Source organism: Leptosomus discolor, chromosome 1, assembly GCF_034619465.1.
Source record: "Leptosomus discolor isolate bLepDis1 chromosome 1, bLepDis1.hap2, whole genome shotgun sequence".
Classification (NCBI taxonomy): Eukaryota; Metazoa; Chordata; class Aves; order Leptosomiformes; family Leptosomidae; genus Leptosomus; species Leptosomus discolor.
Genome location: NC_141391.1, coordinates 72249668 through 72257376, shown reverse-complemented (window position 1 = coordinate 72257376; position 7709 = coordinate 72249668).

Sequence of the window (7709 nt, the reverse complement as noted above, 5' to 3'; positions counted from 1 at the left end):
ACTGGCTCATTTCAGACTGAAATTCAAACTAGTCGCTAAGAAAAAGACTCACCGTGTCTGGAAACCTAATCGTCTCATCTCTGGTTTGTCAGGTCAAAGAGAACAAACACCAGTGCCATTAAGTGTGAATAGATGCAGGTGATTCACAGAAAGATACAGACTGCTGCTACACTGCTGCAAAATTAAATGTCTTCTGGATACCGTGCCAGGAGTTTAGACTTACATCACGAGGGTCATAAAAGAGCTCCTAATGCCTTTCTCTTTTATTCCAGGCTTGGTTAGCCTGATTTGATTCTTAAACCAAATTTCTGGAAACAGGGATTGAGAAACAAAACAATTAATTTATTTTTTTTTTTACATTTATCCCTTTCCATTTCTCTTGAGCCCACATATCATGGGACTGACATACAAGGTCAAAGAAGTGGAAAAGCTGACAGTGCTTTTGCAGTACATGCCAGTAAGACAGCCTTATTCCATGGAAGGTTACAGGAGCGGTGATGCAAGTGAGAATATTAGGAAAGGCAGAAACCCCACTGCTACAAGTCAGTCCCAGTTCTTCCCACCTCTAATGATCGTTATGGTAAGGTGCAGGATCCTCCACCAGCGTCTGTGCCAGAACAGACATCACATCTAATCTTCTGGCTGTAGTGAACTGAAGCATCCCAAACTTGAACAGACAAAGCTTGAAGAAAGTTTAGAGTAGAAATAAATAATAAATATTTAACTGTGATGATAATGGAAGGCAATTACCTGCGAATGTAATTAAAACTAAGACTAAGGGCTGTAATGACTTCTCCATTAATGGATCTTTGTAAATTCAGGTCAAGTTCCTTCCTCCCCCGCTTTCCTAAATGTACACGCATGATCAAAACAGAGTCAATTCAAGAGTACTGTTGAATGGCTGTGAGATGTAGAAAGTTGGAAGAGATGACTACAGAGTCTCTGCACAACCTATGAACCAGTCTAGGGCACAGATCCCTAACGCAACTTTTTTCTAGCCTCTCTGCACTCGTTCTGGTTGGAAAGTCTCTCTTGGAGTTGTTTGCCCATGTTTGGGTGAAGTTTCACTCGGGGCTTGCACAGCGGCATTAATATTGCCCTGTCTTCACCAGAAATCCCTGAGTACGTGCCTAAATAACAAATACTAGGCACAGGAGTGGTGACAACGCTTGACTTTCTGCCAGAAGATCTGCGTAAAAGCATTCACAGCAGGGCAGCTTAAGGGTATTCTGATTTAATTTAGAACTCAAACATAATTTTTCTTAATTAACAAAAAATACTCTCTTTGTTTCCGAAGTCTGACACTGGCCCCCCTCCCAAGCCATAAAATGACCCAAAAAAGCCCCCATAATAGGCCAAATAAGCAATAATGATGGAAGCTAACCATTACCCATTTACAAGGATTTTCTCCATGCACATTTGATTACCTTCACACAAATACCTATGGCTTCTGCAGCTGTAAAAGGATTATTAACAGAGTGGTTTGCATTTCTACCACATACTGAACACCCCAGTTGCTATGTGGGTGTCAAGCCTCAACCAAGGCAATGTGTAGCAGCCATCAAACACTTACTATATATCTCTGAAAAGCACAGCATATGCACAGTGCCATTCAGGTGTGCTGGAGGTACTGCCCTCCAGTAAAACTGGGTCCATAGTAGTGGTGCTCCAGGTTAAAAACCTGCCAGTGAGTCAACAGCATGAGCTGTCAAGCCAGAGGAACTTCCTGACAAGTGAAATTGCTGTTTGTGTTTTGCTTAGCACGTCACACCCAGTATATGTTACCTGGAGAACAGCGTGTGAGCAGGAGATCACATGGTCTGGGTACGAAGGTGCTGGCAGAAAACACAGTAAGGAGGTCAAGAGTACAGCCAAGCAAGCGTTGCTTCATTTGTGTCTCAAAGAGGGGATTTTGAGTGCAAGGAATTCTACAAGGGGCCTTGCTTGCACGTGAAGGGAGAGAGTAATGTTAATCGGGTGTTGAAAAAAGGCTAGCAGCAGATAGGATCACATAAGAGTCCCTTTCTAGCCTGCTTGCAGTGAATGGCATTTGGCCAGCATTTCACCTTCCATGTAAGTCACTTCACGGAACTACAACAGGGATGTTCCATGGGCTCCTCCTACTCCATGTAACTTCTGTTTTCAAGAGAAAAAGGAGAGAAAGATAAAGGTAAGAAGTTGTATGGACAGTGGCATTGAGTGCACCCTCAGCAAGTTTGCCGACGACACCAAGTTGTGTGGTGAGGTCGACACGCCGGAAGGGATGCCATCCAGGGGGACCTTGTCAGGCTGGAGAGGTGGGCCTGTGCAAACCTCATGAAGTTCAACAAGGGCAAGTGCAAGGTCCTGCACCTGGGTCGAGGTAATCCCAAACACAGAGACAGGCTGGGGGATGAGTGGATTGAGAGCAGCCCTGGGGAGAAGGACTTGGGCGTGTTGGCGGGTGATAGGATGAACACGAGCCAACAGTGTGCGCTTGCAGCCCAAAAGGCCAACCATATCCAGGGCTGCACCAAAAGCAGTGTGGCCAGCAGGTCGAGGGAGGTGATTCTCCCACTCTACTCTGCCCTCGTGAGATCCCACCTGGAGTACTGCAGCCAGCTCTGGGGCCTCCAACACAAGAAAGACATGGAGCTGTTGAGCGAGTCCAGAGGAGGGTTACCAAGATGGTCAGAGGCTTGGAACATCCTTCCTACGAGGACAGGCCGAGGGAGTTGGGCTTGTTCAACCTGGAAAAGAGAAGGCTCCGGGGAGACCTTATAGTGGCCTTCCAGCACCTGAAGGGGGCCTGCAAGAAGGGTGGGGAGGGACTTTTTACAAAAGGGCCTGCAGTGACAGGATGAGACGTAATGGTTGGAAGCTAGGAGAGGGCAGGTTTAGACTAGCTATAAGAAAAAAGTTCTTCACCCTGAGGGTGGCAAGGCACTGGAACAGTTTGCCCAAGGAAGTTGTGGATGGTTCATCCCTGGCAGTGTTCAAGGCCAGGCTGCATGGAGCCTTGAGTAACCTGGTCTAGTGGGAGGTGTCCCTGCCATGGCAGGACGGTTGGAACTGTATGATCTTTGAGGACCCTTCCAACTCAAACTATTCTATGATTCTAAGTTGAGGAAAACTGCCTACCCAGACCATAATAACATAAAAATGTGGCTTGGAAAGTATCTCTGAAGATTATCTATTCCAAGCCCCACTCAACACAGGGCCAAACGAAAAGTTAGATGAAGGCACTCACTCAACAAGATTGCTGTGTACAATGAAGTTTCTCGCACCTCCAAGGGTTTCCTCAGCTGCCCTGGGCATCTGCTCCAGCACCCTTGCTGTAAGGAGCCTCTTTTCTTATATCCAGACAGTTTGCCAAAACTTGTGACCACTGTCTGTCATCCTTGCAGCCTCAATATCTTTTCTATAGCCAGCCACCCATCAGGCAGTTGAAGAACATAGTCTATATAGCTGAGGAACACCGAGTATATAAGAGGGGCAGGAGGTGGTAAGTTTATATCCTGTGTGCTCCTCAGGAAGTTGGTCCCTAGCCTGTGCTGATGCCTGGAATTGTTCTGCCTCAGGTGCTGAACCCTGCACTTCTTGCTGAGCTTCACGAGGTTTCCGCTGGCCCAACCCTCAGGTTTTTCAATGCTGCTCTACTGTCCAGCATAGCCTTCTCCTGCCCAACACACAATCTAATGCCACCCACAAAATGGCTGAAGGTGCACTCTGGCTCATCATCAGAGATCACTGATGAACATATTGAACAATACCAACCCCTTGTATTGATCTTGGGACGCTCTGTTTGCTCCACTGTGCCACCTGGACACTGAGCCATTTTTAACCTTTCTCCCCACCATCAGGGAGGTCTCCATGATTTCTACTGTTGATCGACACAGGGAGGTCCCTATGATTTCTACTGTCTACTTCATGATTTCTACTGTTGATACGCAGCAGTCTTGTACTCACATCACCCTCCAGACCCAAGCATCTGTGACGAAAACTTGCACAGTGCATGAAGACTTGTGCAGTGCATTAATACACGTACTGTAACAGAACAGAATCACACAGACAAACTTTTCCTGGAATCAAGATAGCGATGAATGGATTTATGTACTGTGGCTTTGGCACATGCTCTTCACATATTCACCACCAGAGTGAACTAGTGTGACTGTCCCTTAAGAAACATGCCGAGCCCATTTGTGTACTTCCTTATCCGTACCAACCCCTTTCTGCCCAAAACCAACCTTGAGTGCCAAGGCTGCAAGGTCACTGTCAAAAGTTCAGTAGCACTAAAGTTAGAGTGATCTAAATGGGTGTGAATTTACAAAGAGAGATCCTAGGGCTTTATTCATCCTGGCAAGTGTTCTGCTGATCTGCAGAGCCAAGGGCACTAAAGAAGCTACATCCACGCTCAAGGGGTTTCCCTTCAGGAGGACACGTCAGGTGCTCATGTTCAGCTGAGGAGCCCAATTCTCGTGCCCCAGAAGCAAGGCATTTGAGAGAATCAGAGAATCAAAGGAGTGGCCAGTCCCGAGCTTCATTTCACAGTCATGCTCCTGACCCACAGTAAAACTGGTATCAAGACAGATGCTTGACAGTCCGTGATTTCATAGCCTCACAGTCAACATTCATACCAACTGCCCTGTCCTCTAGGGAAACGTGCCGGCTCATCCTAGCTCCCTAACTCGTCCCTTCACATCTATGCATTACGTCTGGCTCTCCTCCTCCATGGCAGCTTTTCCATGCTTCGTTTTGTTCTTTAGGTCATGTTTATATGACACTCCCCAGAGCAGGACTGAGAAAACCCCTGCCTTTTCTATTCCTATAGAGTTTTCCAGCCAGTAATTATTTTCCCAAAATGTCTGTGAGGTGAAGCAACATGTATCAAACCTGCTTTATAAGTGGAGATGCGGTGTACAGAAAGCCTAAGGAAAAAATACCCACCCATTTTGGAGTGTCAGCTGAGGCACCTGAAACTGGATTTAATATTATATTCAGACTACAGCCTTGCCTGAATTCAGTTGCAGCTGTGAACAAAGAGGGCTCGTGCAAGTCATATCCCAAGGCTTGCGGTTAGAGAATGAGGAACCCATAACCAGTGAGAAGTCTGGGTTAGATGACGTAATTAGCATCATGCAAAACTTTTGTGGCAACTGCTGGCAGATTGTAACGTTATCTTTTTTTCTACATGCAGTTCTCCCCTCTCTCAGTACCCACCTTCCATCTTCTGCAAGAGATAACGAAGCAGAACCACTGGCATCTTACTTCAAGACCCTGCTCAGGCCCAGAGCCCCCATATCTCCAGTACAATAAATGAGACATGAATTTTGTGAAAAAATAGCATGTGACAATGTAACAAGAATAACTCCTATGCTAAGAAGCGTGGGTGCGAAAAGCAGGGGGAAGCCCCTAACTTTGACGTTTCCCAGCCTTTTTTTACCAGCTGTTGCAAACTCAGCACTTCCTGAACGTAAATGTCTAGACATAGGCCAAAAAAAAAAGGCAAAAAGCAAAGCAAGTCTTGTCAGCCCAGGCATCCTTCACAGGTTCTTAGTGCAAGTCTTCTTCTTGCAGTCGATCTCTTGGTTCTCCTCCTTCTCCCATGCTGTTGGATTTCAGTCCCATTACTCTTCCCTCCTAAGCTTCCCCAAAGTGTTCAGTCTCCTTATCCATGCCTATATCCCAGATTCCCTCCAAATTATCCTCGCCCCTCTAGTCTCCAGTGGCTTGCTGCTCAGGTTAGCACCTAAGACTGCAGCAGGCTGTTGCAGTGAGGAGCAGTGATTGATGGAAGAGCCCTCTTTACCATTCGCAGGCTGGGACAGGTCATACGCTTTATGAAGAATTTAGCCACCAAAGCTGTAGGGCTTTTCCCAGTTTGTGTGGCCCGAATTCTTCATAGATTTGACATTTTCCCAGTGGTTTTATCACACAAACAGCAAAAGGCACATTTCAAACAACAGAGCGACTTCACCTTCTCACTGAGTTTTAAGTCCTTCATCCCTTGCAAAAGATCAGTGTAGCACACCAAGATTTTTTTCGCATCAAAGGCGCAGCACAACCTAAGTAATTTTCCTAAAGGGTATTCCCAGAAACAGCATAGCCATTTTAGCTCTAACAGTCAGCAAAATTAGAAGTAATCAAAGCCAAAGGTTTATAAAGAAAGCATTTAGGAAACCTAATTGCAGCTGGCACTATCAGCTCTACATCCTGTAACAGAAACTACCTCAGCCAAATGCCCTAAACTGCTTGTAAGCTCCTCCAAGTTGAAGACAAGGATTGATGGAAAGAGGATCCAGTCACACTTGCAGAACTCACCTCAGATAACACAGGCGTTAAACAAAGCAAAACTCAAGCAACCCCACGAAACCCCAGGTTCCCTGACTCCCACCCACACCTGCCCTCTCCGAGCAGGGACTACGCTCAATCTTTCTGTGCCTTCAGCTCCAGTAAAGTGCCTAGCAGACTCAGTATGTTTCAGAAGAATACATTTCAAGAAAACCCTCAACTACATGTTGAAGTTTCAGGTGGCTAACGGAAGTATTGCTCACAGTCCAGAGCATTAGGTTGCTGCACTGGCTGCAAACACGTACACCTCTGATTGTTCATGCGTCAAGACAAAATTAAAACAATGCATCAAATTAAGCTCCTGACAGTATTCAGCGTAACCTGCACTAGCCGTAAGCGCTGACAGCCTACATGCTAAGTGCACTCTGCATGATTGAATCCAGAGGTTACAATTGTCTTTTAAAGGCAACTGTTGATAACAGAGCCATTAGTATTTATGCCTGCTCTATTTCCTGCAGGAACTTTTCGCCTTCTCTAAACATGTTAGAAATATCTTCAGCACTCCCAGCCTCATAGGAAAACTTTTGTTTACAGGGTGCAGTCATCAATAAAGCTTCTTTGGTATGTTGTCCCCCCCAGTGATGGCTTCTTCATGTCTGATGATGGCAGCTCCCCTCTGCAGAAAGTACTCATTGTTCTCCCCTTCAGGGACAGGGAAGAAGACGTGGATTGAAGCTTCAGGATTCATTTTCAGGAGGTGATACCTATTTGAGTGGGACTGGCAGAGCCTGCAGTGGCAATGGCTCATAGAGGCCCTCCTGAGCAATGACACTGCACAGACATCTGTGTGCACTGTACCCATGCTGACAGTTGAGTCAGTCTGGCCAGTTAGGGATGGGATAGCTGGACCTGGAGCAGAAGTCTAGTTTCAGCATGCTGCCCAACCTCTCCCTTGGATTAGGAAGGGAGAGGGGCTGGGGGTCCCAAAAACTTTAAATGAAAAAATTACTCCATGATACTCTTTACCTTCCCTCTTGTTTCCTATCAGATCACTTCTGTTTGTGTCAGACATCCAACTCAAGCATTGACAAGGGGAAGCACTGTAAGCTTTCCGCTAAAGAAATGAAGTCAGGGAATTAACTCCACACTCCTGGGTCCTTACAAAATTTGTCATTTCTTCCATCATCTCCAAACATGATTAACATGCGCTAAAGAAGGTAAGGAGGCAGGAGATGACAACAGCTCCCCAGCTATAGCTCATCTCTTGGCATACACAATTGGGCTGGATGTACGTGGCCACGTGAGAGTGGCCCCACCTGCCTCTGCTGATCCTTCTCCTCCCAGCTGGATCACTCAGCACTCACACAACAGCCCTGCTCCACTATCCTCACAGCCACAGCTCACTGGTCGGAGAGGTGGGACCTGAAAGATCAGCTGGT